Genomic DNA, 14,063 nt, shown 5'->3' with positions numbered 1-14,063 from the left:
ACCTACATAGTCCAAGGGCCCGCTAGTTAACCTAGATATTCCAAGTGCCCGCTAGTTAACCTAGATCATCCAAGAGTCCGCTAGTTAACCTACATAGTCCAAGTTCCCGTTAGGTAACCTAGATAGTCCAAGTCCCTGTTAGCTAACCTAGATAGTACAAGTGCCTGCTAGGTAACCTACATAGTCCAAGTGCCCATTCCTTAACCTAGATAGTCCAAGTGCCCGCTAGGTAACCTAGACTGTCCAAATGCCCTCTAGGTTGCCTACATAGTCCAAGTGCACGTTCGTTAACCTAGATCGTCCACGTGCCCGCAAGGTAACCTACATAGTCCAAGGGCCTGCTAGGTAACCTACATATTAAAAGTGCCCGCTAGGTAACCTAGATAGTCCAAGTGGCCGTTAGGTAACCTAGATAGTCCAAGTGCCCGCTAGGTAACCTACATAGTCAAATTTCCCGCTAGGTAACCCAAATAGTCCAAGTGCCCGTTACCTATCTTAGATAGTCCAAGTGCCCGCTAGGCAACCTACATAGTACAAGTGCCTGTTCGTTAACCTAGAAGTCCAAGTGCCCGCTAGTTTACCTACATAGTCCAAGGGCCCGTTAATAACATAGATAGTCCAAGTGCCCGCTAGGTAACCTTTAGAGTCCAAGTGCCCGCTAGGTAACCTAGATAGTCCAAGTGCCTGTTAGGTATCCTAGATAGTCCAAGTGCCCGTTAGGTAACCTAGATAGCCCAAGTGCCCGCTAGGTAACCTACATAGTCTAAGTGCCCGCTAGGTAACCTAGATAGTACAACAGCCCGTTAGTTAACCTAGATAGTCCAAGTTCCCACTAGGGAACGTACATAGTCCAAGGACCCGCTAGTTAACCTACATAGTCCAAGTGCCCGATAGGGAACCTACATAGTCCAAGTGCCTGCTAAGGGACGTATATAGTCCAAGTGCCCGCTAGGGAACCTAGATAGTCCAAGTGCCCGCTAGTTAACCTTGATCGTCCAAGTTCCCGCTAGTTAACCTACATAGTCCAAGTGCCCGATAGGGAACCTACATAGTCCAAGTGCCCGATAGGGAACCTACATAGTCCAAGTGCCTGCTAAGGGACGTATATAGTCCAAGTGCCCGCTAGGGAACCTAGATAGTCCAAGTGCCCGCTAGTTAACCTTGATCGTCCAAGTTCCCGCTAGTTAACCTACATAGTCCAAGTGCCCGATAGGGAACCTACATAGTCCAAGTGCCCGATAGGGAACCTTCATAGTCCAAGTGCCAGCTAGGTAACTTAGATAGTCCAAGTGCCCGCTAGTTAACCTAGATAGTCCTAGTGCCCGTTAGTTAACCTAGAGTGTCCAAGTGCCCACTAGGGGACGTACTTAGTCCAAGTGCCCGTTAGCTAACCTACATAGTGCAAGTGCCCGCTAGTTAACATTGATCATCCAAGTGCCCGCTAGTTAACCTAGATAGTCCAAGTGCTCGCTAGTTAACCTACATAGTACAAGGGCCCGCTAGTTGACCTAGATAGTCCAAGTGCCCGCTAGTTAACCTAGATAGTCCAAGTGCCCGCTAGGTAACCTAAGTAGTCCAAATGTCCAATAGGGATCCTACATTGTCCAAGTGCCCGCAAGGTACCTTACATTGTCCAAGTTCCCGCTAGGTAACCTAGATACTCAAAGTGCCCGTTACCTAACATAGATAGTCCAAGTGCCCGCTAAGCAACCAACATATTCCAAGTGCCCGTCGTTAACCTAGAAGTCAAAGTGCCCGCTAGGTAACCTAGACAGTCCAAGTGCCCGCTAGGTTACCTGCACATTCCAAGTGCCCGTTCGTTAACCTAGATAGTCCAAGTGCCCACTAGGAAACCTACATAGTCCAAGTGCCCGCTAGGTAACCTAGATATTCCAAGGGCCCGCTAGTTAACCTACATAGTCCAAGGGCTCACTTGTTAACTTTGATAGTCCAAGTGCCTGCTAGTTAACCTAGATCGTCCAAGTGCCTGCTAGTTAACCTAGATTGTCCAAGTGCCCGCTAGTTAACCTACATAGTCCAAGGGCCCACTAGTTAACCTAGATAATCCAAGTGTCCTCTAGTTAACTTATATACCAAGTGCCCGCTACGTAACCTAGATAGTCCAAGGGCATGCTAGTTAACCTACATAGTCCAAGTGCCCGCTAGGTAACGTACATAGTCCAATTGCCCTCTAGTTAACCTACATAGTCCAAGTGTCCAATAGGGAACCTATATAATCCAAGTACCCGCTGGGGAACCTACATAGTCCAAGTACCCGTTAGGTAACCTAGATAGTCCAGATGCCCGCCAGGATACCCACATAGTCCAAGTGCCCGCTAGGGAACTTACATAGTCCAAGTGCCCGTTAGTTACCCTACATAGTCCAAGTGCCCGCTTGGTAACCTAGATAGTCCAACAGCCCGCTAGGTAACCTACATACTCCAAGAACCCGCTAGGTAACGTAGATATTTCAAGTGCCAGCTAGGTAACCTAGATAGTCCAAGTGCCCGCTAGGTAACCTACAGAGTCTAAGTGCCCGCTAGATTATCTGTATAGTCCAAATGCTCGCTAGGGAATCTACATAGTCCAAGGGCCCGCTAGTTAATGTAGATAGTCCAAGTGCCGCTAGTTAACATACATAGTCCAAGGGCCCGCTAGTTAACCTACATGGTCCAAGGGCCCTCTAGGTAACCTACACAGTCTAAGTGCCCTCTAGGTTATCTATATAGTCCAAATGCCCGCTAGGGAACCTACATAGTCCAAGTGCCCGCTAGGTAACCTAGATAATCCAAGTGCCCGCTAGTTAACCTATATCGTCCAAGTGCCCGCTTGTTAACCTAGATCATCCAAGTGCCCACTAGTTAAGCAACATAGTCAAGGGCCCGCTAGTTAACCTACATAGTGCAAGAGCCCGCTAGTTAACCTAGATCGTGCAAGTGTCCGCTAGTTAACCTACATAGTCCAAGTGCCAGTTAGCTATCCTAGATAGTCCAAGTGCCCGCTAGTTAACCTAGATAGTCCTAGCGCCCGTTAGTTAACCTAGAGTGTCCAAGTGCCCACTAGGGGACGTACTTAGTCCAATGCCCGCTAGGTAACCTATATAGTCCAAGTGCCCGCTAGGTAACCTAGATAGTCCATGGGCCCGCTCGTTAACCTACATAGTCCAAGGGCTCACTTGTTAATTTTGATTGGCCAAGTGCCCGCTAGTTAACCTAGATCGTCCAAGTGCCTGCTAGTTAACCTAGATTGTCCAAGTGCCCGCTATTTAATCTACCTAGTCCAAGGGCCCACTAGTTAACCTAGATAGTCCAAGTGTCCTCTAGTTAACCTACATAGTCCAAGTGCCCGCTAGTTAACCTATATACCAAATGCCCGCTACGTACCCTAGATAGTCCAAGGGCACGCTAGTTAACCTACAAAAATCCAAGTGCCCACTAGGCAACCTAGATAGTCCAAGTGCCTGCTAAGGAGCTTACATAGTCCAAGTGCACGATAGTTAATCTAGATAGTCCAAGTGCCTGCTAGGTAACCTACATAGTGCAAGTGTCCACTAGTTAACCTACATATTCCAAGTGCCCGCTAGTTAACCTACATAATCTAAGTGCCCGTTAGGTAACCTAGATAGTCCAAGTGCCCGCTAGGTAACCTAGATAGTGCAAGTGCGCGCTAGTTAACCAAGATAGTTCAAGTACCCCCTAGGTAACCTAGACCGTCCAAGGGCCCCCTAGTTAGCCTACATAGTCCAAGTGCCTGCTAGGTAACCTAGAAAGTCCAAGTGCCCTTTAGGGAACCTAGATAGTCCAAGGGCCCGCTAGTAAACCTACATAGTCCATGGGCCCGCTAGTTAATCTACATAGTGCAAGTGTCCCCTAGTTAACCTACATATTCCACGTGCGCGCTAGTTAACCTACATAATCTAAGTGCCCGTTAGGTAACCTAGATACTCCAAGGGCCCGTTAGTTGACCTACATAGTCCAAGTGCCAGCTAGGTAACCTAGATAGTACAAGTGCCCGCTAGGGAACCTAGATAGTCTAAGTGCCTGTTAGATAACCTAGATAGTCCAAGTGGCTACTAGGTAACCTACATAGTCCAAGTGCCCGTTCATTAACCTAGATAATCCAAGTGCCCGCTAGGTAACCTAGACAGTCCAAGTGCCCGCTAGGCACCTACATAGTCCAAGTGCCCGATAGGGAACTTACATAATCCAAGTGCCCGCTAGGGAACCTATATAGTCCAAGTGCCGGCTATGCAACCTACGTAGTCCAAGTGCCCACTAGTTAACCTACATAGTCAAGGTTCCCCCTAGGTAACCTAGATTGTCAAAGTGCCCGCTAGGTAACCTACATAGTCCAAGTACCCGCTGGGGAACCTACATAGTCCAAGTGCCCGTTAGGTAACCAAGATAGTCCAAATGCCCGCTAGGGAACCCACATAGTCCAAGTGCCTGCTAGGGAACTTACATAGTCCAAGGGCCCCTTAGGGAACCTACATAGTCCAAGTGCCTGATAGTTAACCTATGTAGTCCAAGTGCCCGCTAGGTAACCTAGATAGTCCAACAGCCCGGTAGGTAATCAACATACTCCAAGTACAGGGCTAGGTAACGTAGATATTTCAAGTGCCAGCTAGGTAACCTAGATAGTCCAAGTGCCCGGTAGGTAACCTACAAAGTCTAAGTGCCCACAAGGTAATCTATATAGTCCATCGGACCGATAGGGAGCATACATAGTCCAAATGCTTGCTAGCTAACCTAGATAGTCCAAGGGCCCGCTAGGTAACCTACATAGTCCTAGTGCCCACTAGTTAACCTACATTCTCCAAGTGCCCGATAGGGAACCTACATAGTCCAAGTGCCCGCTAGGTAACCTACATAGTCCAGGTTCCCCCTAGGTAACCTAGATAGTCCAAGGGCCCGCTAGGTAACCTACATAGTCCAAGTGCCCGATAGGGAACCTACATAATCCAAGTGCCCGCTAGGGAAACTACATAGTCCAATTGCCAGTTAGGTAACCTAGATAGTCCAAATGCCCGCTAGAAAACCCACATAGTCCAAGTGCCCGATAGTTAACCTATGTAGTCCAAGTGCCCGCTAGGTAATCTAGATAGTCCAACAGCCCGGTAGGTAACCTACATACTCCAAGTACCCGCTAGGTAACATAGATATTTCAAGTGCCAGCTAGGTAACCTAGATAGTCCACGTGCCCGCTAGGTAACCTACAAAGTCTAAGTGCCCGCTAGGTTATCTATATAGTCCAAATGCCCGCTAGGGAATCTGCATAATCCAAGGGCCCGCTAGTTAATATAGATAGTCCAAGTGCCGCTAGTTAATCTACATAGTCCTAGGGCCCGCTAGTTAACCTACATAGTCCAAGTACCCGCTAGTTAACCTAGATCGTCCAATTGCCCTACAGTTAACCAACATAGTCAATGGGCCCGCTAGTTAACCTACATATTGCAAGAGCCCACTAGTTAACCTAGTTCGGGCAAGTGTCCGCTAGTTAACCTACATAGTCCAAGTGCCAGTTAGGTAACCTAGATAGTCCAAGGGCCCGCTAGTTGACCTATATAGTCCAAGTGCCCGCTAAGTAACCTAGATAATCCAAGTGCCCGCTAGGGAACCTTCATAGTCCAAGTGCCAGCTAGGTAACTTAGATAGTCCAAGTGCCCGTTCAGTAACCTAGATAGTCCAAGTGCCCTTTAGGGAACCTAGATACTCCAAGGGCCCGCTAGTAAACCTACATAGTTCATGGGCCTGCTAATTAACCTACATAGTCCAAGTGCCCGCTAGTTAACCTATATACCAAATGCCCGCTACGTAACCTAGATAGTCCAAGGGCACGCTTGTTAACCTACATAGTCCAAGTGCCCGCTAGTCAACCTAGATAGTCCAAGTGCCCGCTAAGGAACCTACATAGTCCAAGTGCACGCTAGTTAACCTAGATTATCCAAGTGCCCGCTAGTTAATCTAGATAGTCCAAGTGCCTGCTAGGTAACCTACATAGTGCAAGTGTCCACTAGTTCACCTACATATTATAAGTGCCCGCTAGTTAAACTACATAATCTAAGTGCCCGTTAGGTAACCTAGATAGTCCAAGGGCCCGCTAGTTGACCTACATAGTCCAAGTGCCTGCTAGGTAACCTACATAGTGCAAGTGTCCGCTAGTTAATCTACATATTCCAAGTGCCCGCTAGTTAACATAGATTGTCCAAGTGCCCGCTAGGGAACGTACATTGTCCAAGTGTCCCCTAGGTAACCTAGATAGTTCAAGTACACGCTAGGTAACCTAGATCGTCCAAGGGCCCCCTAGTTAGCCTACATAGTTCAATTGCCCGCTAGGTAACCTAGATAGTCCAAGTGCCCGCTTGTTAACCTACATAATCTAAGTGCCCGTTAGCTAACCTAGATAGTCCAAGGGCCCGCTAGTTGACCTACATAGTCCAAGTGCCAGCTATGTATCCTAGATAGTACAAGTGCCCTCTAGGGAACCTAAATAGTCCAAGTGCCTGTTAGCTAACCTAGATAGTCCAAGTGGCGGCTAGGTAACCTACAAAGTCTAAGTGCCCGCAAGGCAATCTATATAGTCCAAATGACTGAGGGGAGCCTACATAGCCCAAATGCCTGCTAGGTAACCTAGATAGTCCAAGGGCCCGCTAGGTAACATACATAGTCCTAGTGCCCCCTAGTTAACCTACATTCTACAAGTGCCCGAAAGGGAACCTACATAGTCCAAGTGCCCGCTAGGTAACCTACATAGTCCAAATGCCCTCTAGTTAACCTACATAGTCCAAGTGCCCGTTCGTTAACCTAGATAATGCAAGTGCCCGCTAGGTAACCTAGAGAGTCCAAGTGCCCGCTAGTTAACCTACATAGTCCAAGTGCGCGATAGGGAACTTACATAATCCAAGTGCCCGCTAGGGAACTTATATAGTCCATGTGCCCGCTAGGCAACCTACATAGTCCAAGTGCCCACTAGTTAACCTACATAGTCCAGGTTCCCCCTAGGTAACCTAGATAGTTCTAGGGCCCGCTAGGTAACCTACATAGTCCAAGTGCCCGATAGGGAACCTACATAATCCAAGTGCCCACTAGGGAACCTATATAGTCCAAGTGCCCGTTAGGTAACCTAGATAGTCCAAATGCCCGCTAGGGAACCCACATAGTCCAAGTGACCGCTAGGGAACTTACATAGTCCAAGGGCCCCTTAGGGAACCTACATAGTCCAAGTGCCCGATAGTTAACCTATGTAGTCCAAGTGCCCGCTAGGTAACCTAGATAGTCCAACAGCCCGGTAGGTAACCTACATATTCCAAGTACCGGCTAGGTAACGTAGATATTTCAAGTGCCAGCTAGGTAACCTAGATAGTCCAAGTGCCCGGTAGGTAACCTACAAAGTCTAAGTGCCCACAAGGTAATCTATATAGTCCAACGGACCGATAGGGAGCCTACATAGTCCAAATGCCTGCTAGGTAACCTAGATAGTTCAAGGGCCCGCTAGGGTACATACATAGTCCTAGTGCCCCCTAGTTAACCTACATTCTCCAAGTGCCCGATAGGGAACCTACATAGTCCAAGTACCCGCTAGGTAACCTACATAGTCCAAATGCCCTCTAGTTACCCTACATAGTCCAAGTGCCCGATAGGGAACCTACATAATGCAAGTGCCCGCTAGGGAACCTACATAGTCCAAGTGTCCGTTAGGTAACCTAGAGAGTCCAAATGCCCGCCAGGATACCTATGTAGTCCAAGTGCCCGCTAGGGAACTTACATAGTCCAAGGGCCCGCTAGGGAACCTACATAGTCCAAGTACCCGTTAGTTACCCTACATAGACCAAGTGCCCGCTTGGTAACCTAGATAGTCCAACAGCCCGCTAGGTAACCTACATACTCCAAGAACCCGCTAGGTAACGTAGATAGTTCAAGTGCCAGCTAGGTAACCTAGATAGTCCAAGTGCCCGCTAGGTAACCTACAAAGTCTAAGTGCCCGCTAAGTTATCTATAGAGTCCAAATGCCCGCTAGGGAATCTGCATAGTCCAAGGGCCCGCTAGTTAACGTAGACAGTCCAAGTGCCGCTAGTTAATCTACATAGTCCAAGGGCCCGCTAGTTAACGTACATAGTCCAAGTACCCGCTAGTTAACCTAGATCGTCCAAGTGCCCGATATGTAACCAACATAGTCCAAGGGCCCGCTAGTTGACCTACATAGTCCAAGTGCCCGCTAGGTAACCTAGATAATCCAATTGCCCTCTAGGGAACCTTCATAGTCCAAGTGCCAGCTAGGTAGCCTAGATAGTCCAAGTGCCCGCTAGATAACCTAGATAGTCCTAGTGCCCGTTAGTTAACCTAGAGTTTCCAAGTGTCCACTTAGGGACGTACTTAGTCCAAGTGCCCGTTAGCTAACCTAGATAGTCCAAGTGCCCGCTAGTTAACATTGATCATCCAAGTGCCCGCTAGTTAAACTAGATAGTCCAAGTGCACGCTAGTTAAACTTGATAGTCCAAGTGCCCTCTAGTTAACCTAGATCGTCCAAGTGCCCGCTAGTTAACCTACATAGTCCAAGTGCCCGCTATGTAACCTAGATAGTCAAAGTGCCCATTAAGTAACCTAGATAGTCCAATTGCCCGCTAGGTAACTTACATTGTCCAAGTTCCCGCTAGGTAACCTAGATACTCAAAGTGCCCGTTATCTAACCTAGATAGTCCAAGTGCCCGCTAAGCAACCTACATAGTACTAGTGCCCGCTAGTTAACCTAGATCGTCCAAGTGCACGCTAGTTAACCTAAATAGTCCAAGGGACCGCTAGTTAACATAGATATTCCAGTGCCCGCTAGGGAACGTACATAGTCCAAGTGCCTGCTACGTAATCTAGATAGTGCAAGTGCGCGCTAGTTAACCTAGATAGTTCAAGTACCCGCTAGGTAACCTTGATCGTCCAAGGGCCCCCTAGTTAGCCTACATAGTCCAAGTGCCCGCTAGGTAACCTAGATAGTCCAAGTGCCCTTTCGGTAACCTAGATAGTCCAAGTGCCCTTTAGGGAACCTAGATAGTCCAAGGGCCCGCTAATAAACCTACATAGTCCATGGGCCCGCTAGTTAACCTACATAGTGAAATTGTCCGCTAGTTAACCTACATATTCCAAGTGCCCGCTAGTTAACCTACATAATCTAAGTGCCCGTTAGCTAATCTAGATAGTCCAAGGGCCCGCTAGTTGACCTACATAGTCCAAGTGCCTGTTAGCTAACCTAGATGGTCCATGTGGCGACTAGGTAACGTACATAGTCCAAGTGCCCGTTCGTTAACCTAGATAGTCAAAGTGCCTGCAAGGTAACCTAGATAGTCCAAGTGCCCGCAAGGTAACCTTCAAAGTCTAAGTGCCCTCTAGGTAACCAAAATAGTCCAAATGCCCGCTAGGGAAACTACATAGACCAAGTGCCCGCTTGTTAACCTAGATAGTCCAAGTGCCTGCTAGTAAAGCTACATAATCCTTGGGCCCGCTAGTTAACCTACATAGTGCAAGGGCCCGCTAGTTAACCTAGATCGTGTAAGTGTCCGCTAGTTAACTTATATAGTCCAAGTGCCCGCTAGTTAACCTATATACCAAGTGCCCGCTACGTAACCTAGATAGTCCAAGGGCACGCTAGTTAACCTACATAGTACAAGTGCCCGCTAGGCAACCTAGATAGTCCAAGTGCCCGCTAAGGAACCTACATAGTCCAAGTGCCCGCTAGTTAACCTAGATAGTCCAAGTGCCTGCTAGTAAACCTACATAATCCATGGGCCCGCTAGTTAACCTACATAGTGCAAGGGCCCGCTAATTCACCTAGATCGTGCAAGTGTCCGCTAGTTAACCTATATAGTCCAAGTGCCCGCTACGTAACCTAGATAGTCCAAGGGCACGCTAGTTAACCTACATAGTACAAGTGCCCGCTAGGCAACCTAGATAGTCCAAGTGCCCGCTAAGGAACCTACATAGTCCAAGTGCACGCTAGTTAACCTAGATAGTCCAAGTGACCGCTAGTTAACCTAGATAGTCCAAGTGCCTGCTAGTTAACCTAGATAGTCCAAGTGCCAGCTAGGTATCCTAGATAGTACAAGTGCCCGCTAGGGAACCTAAATAGTCCAAGTGCCTGTTAGCTAACCTAGATAGTCCAAGTGGCGGCTAGGTAACCTACATAGTCCACGTGCCCGTTCGTTAACCTAGATAATCCAAGTGCCCGCTAGGAAACCCAGAGAGTCCAAGTGCCCGCTAGTTAACCTACATAGTCCAAGTGCCCGATAGGGAACCTACGTATTCCAAGTGCCCACTAGGGAACCTACATAGTCTAAGTGCCCGCTAGGCAACCTACATAGTCCAAGTGCCCACTAGTTAACCTACATAGTCCACGTTACCCCTAGGTAACCTGGATAGTCCAAGGGCGCGCTAGGCAACCTACATAGTCCAAATGCCCTCTAGTTAACCTACATAGTCCAAGTGCCCGCTAGGGAACCTACATAGTCCAAGTGCCCGTTAGGTAACCTGATAGACCAAATGCCCGCTAGGGAACCCACATAGTCCAAGTGCCCGCTAGGGCACTTACATAGTCCAAGGGCCCGCTAGGGAACCTTCATAGTCCAACTGCCCGCTAGGTTACCTAGATAATCCAAGTGCGCGGTAGTTAACCTATATCGTCCAAGTGCCCGCTATTTAACCTAGATCGTCCAGTGCCCGCTAGTTAACCTACATTGTCAATGGGCCCGCTAGTTAACCTACATAGTGCAAGAGCCCGCTAGTTAACCTAGATAGTGCAAGTGTCCGCTAGTTAACCTACATTGTCCATGTGCCCGCTAGGTAACCTAGATAATCTAAGTGCCCGCTAGGGAACCTTCATAGTCCAAGTGCCCGTTCGTTAACCTAGATAGTCCAAATGCCCGCTAGGAAACCTACATAGTCCAAGGGCCCCCTAGGTAACCTAGATAGTCCAAGTGCCCGCTAGATAACCTAGAGTTCAAGTGCTCGCTAGTTAACCTACATAGTCCAAGTGCCCGCTATGTAACATAGATAGTCCAAGTGCCCATTAGGTCACCTAGATAGTCCAAGTGTCCGCTAGGTAACGTACATTGTCCAAGTTCCCGATAGGTAACCTAGATACTCAAAGTGCCCGTTACCTAACCTAGATAGTCCAAGTGCCCGCTAAGCAACCTACATAGTCCAAGTGCCCGTTCGTTAACTTGGAAGTCCAAGTGCCCGCTAGGTAACCTAGACAGTCCAAGGGCCCGCTAGGTTACCTGCATATTCCAAGTGCCCGTTCGTTAACCTAGATAGTCCAAGTGCCCGCTAGGTAACCTAGATAGTCCAAGGGCCCGCTAGTAAACCTAGATTGTCCAAGTGCCCGCTAGGTAACCTACAAAGTCTAAATGCCCGCTAGGTTATCTATATAGTCCAAATGCCCGCTAGGGAATCTGCATAGTCCAAGGGCCCGCTAGTTAACGTAGATAGTCCAAGTGCCTCTAGTTAATCTACATAGTCCAAGGGCCCGCTAGTTAACGTACATAGTCCAAGTACCTGCTAGTTAACCTAGATCGTCCAAGTGCCCGATAGGTAACCTACATAGTCCAAGGGCCCGCTAGTTAACCTACATAGTCCAAGGGCCCGCTAGGTTACCTACAAAGTCTAAGTGCCCGCTAGGTTATCTATATAGTCCAAATGCCCGCTAGGGAACCTACATAGTCCAAGTGCCCGCTAGGTAACCTAGATAATCCAAGTGCCTGCTAGTTAACCTATATCGTCCAAGTGCCCGCTAGTTACCCAACATAGTCCAAGGTCCCGCTAGTTGACCTACATAGTCCAAGTGCCCGCTAGGTAACCTAGATAATCCAATTGCCCTCTAGGGAACCTTCATAGTCCAAGTGCCAGCTAGGTAACCTAGATAGTCCAAGTGCCCGCTAGATAACCTAGATAGTCCTAGTGCCCGTTAGTTAACCTAGAGTTTCCAAGTGCCCACTAAGGGACGTACTTAGTCCAAGTGCCCGTTAGCTAACCTAGATAGTCCAAGTGCCAGCTAGTTAACATTGATCATCCAAGTGCCCGCTAGTTAACCTAGATAGTCCAAGTGCACGCTAGTTAACCTTGATAGTCCAAGTGCCCTCTAGTTAACCTAGATCGTCCAAGTGCCCGCTATGTAACCTAGATAGTCAAAGTGCCCATAAAGTAACCTAGATAGTCCAATTGCCCGCTAGGTAACTTACATTGTCCAAGTTCCCGCTAGGTAACCTAGATACTCAAAGTGCCCGTTACCTAACCTAGATAGTCCAAGTGCCCGCTAAGCAACCTACATGGTCCATGTGCCCGCTAGTTAACATAGATCGTGCAAGTGTCCGCTGGTTAACCTATATAGTCCAAGTGCCCGCTAGTTAACCTATATACCAAGTGCCCGCTACGTAACCTAGATAGTCCAAGGGCACGCTAGTTAACCTACATAGTAAAAGTGCCCGCTAGGCAACCTAGATAGTCCAAGTGCCCGCTAAGGAACCTACATAGTCCAAGTACCCGCTAGTTAACCTAGATTGTCCAAGTGCCTGCTAGTAAACCTACATAATCCATGGGCCCACTAGTTAACCTACATAGTGCAAGGGCCCGCTAATTAAACTAGATCGTGCAAGTGTCCTCTAGTTAACCTATATAGTCCAAGTGCCCGCTACGTAACCTAGATAGTCCAAGGGCACGCTAGTTAACCTACATAGTACAAGTGCCCACTAGGCAACCTAGATAGTCCAAGTGCCCGCTAAGGAACCTACATAGTCCAAGTGCACGCTAGTTAACCTAGATAGTCCAAGTGCCCGCTAGTTAACCTAGATAGTCCAAGTGCCTGCTAGTTAACCTAGATAGTCCAAGTGCCAGCTAGGTATCCTAGATAGTACAAGTGCCCGCTAGGGAACCTAAATAGTCCAAGTGCCTGTTAGCTAACCTAGATAGTCCAAGTGGCGGCTAGGTAACCTACATAGTCCACGTGCCCGTTCGTTAACCTAGATAATCCAAGTGCCCGCTAGGAAACCCAGAGAGTCCAAGTGCCCGCTAGTTAACCTACATAGTCCAAGTGCCCGATAGGGAACCTACGTATTCCAAGTGCCCACTAGGGAACCTACATAGTCTAAGTGCCCGCTAGGCAACCTACATAGTCCAAGTGCCCACTAGTTAACCTACATAGTCCACGTTACCCCTAGGTAACCTGGATAGTCCAAGGGCGCGCTAGGCAACCTACATAGTCCAAATGCCCTCTAGTTAACCTACATAGTCCAAGTGCCCGCTAGGGAACCTACATAGTCCAAGTGCCCGTTAGGTAACCTGATAGACCAAATGCCCGCTAGGGAACCCACATAGTCCAAGTGCCCGCTAGGGCACTTACATAGTCCAAGGGCCCGCTAGGGAACCTTCATAGTCCAACTGCCCGCTAGGTTACCTAGATAATCCAAGTGCGCGGTAGTTAACCTATATCGTCCAAGTGCCCGCTATTTAACCTAGATCGTCCAGTGCCCGCTAGTTAACCTACATTGTCAATGGGCCCGCTAGTTAACCTACATAGTGCAAGAGCCCGCTAGTTAACCTAGATAGTGCAAGTGTCCGCTAGTTAACCTACATTGTCCATGTGCCCGCTAGGTAACCTAGATAATCTAAGTGCCCGCTAGGGAACCTTCATAGTCCAAGTGCCCGTTCGTTAACCTAGATAGTCCAAATGCCCGCTAGGAAACCTACATAGTCCAAGGGCCCCCTAGGTAACCTAGATAGTCCAAGTGCCCGCTAGATAACCTAGAGTCCAAGTGCTCGCTAGTTAACCTACATAGTCCAAGTGCCCGCTATGTAACATAGATAGTCCAAGTGCCCATTAGGTCACCTAGATAGTCCAAGTGTCCGCTAGGTAACGTACATTGTCCAAGTTCCCGATAGGTAACCTAGATACTCAAAGTGCCCGTTACCTAACCTAGATAGTCCAAGTGCCCGCTAAGCAACCTACATAGTCCAAGTGCCCGTTCGTTAACTTGGAAGTCCAAGTGCCCGCTAGGTAACCTAGACAGTCCAAGGGCCCGCTAGGTT

The sequence above is a fragment of the Tenrec ecaudatus genome, chromosome 16, assembly GCF_050624435.1.
Source record: "Tenrec ecaudatus isolate mTenEca1 chromosome 16, mTenEca1.hap1, whole genome shotgun sequence".
NCBI classification, from domain to species: domain Eukaryota; kingdom Metazoa; phylum Chordata; class Mammalia; order Afrosoricida; family Tenrecidae; genus Tenrec; species Tenrec ecaudatus.
Note: the sequence above shows the minus strand (reverse complement) of the source record.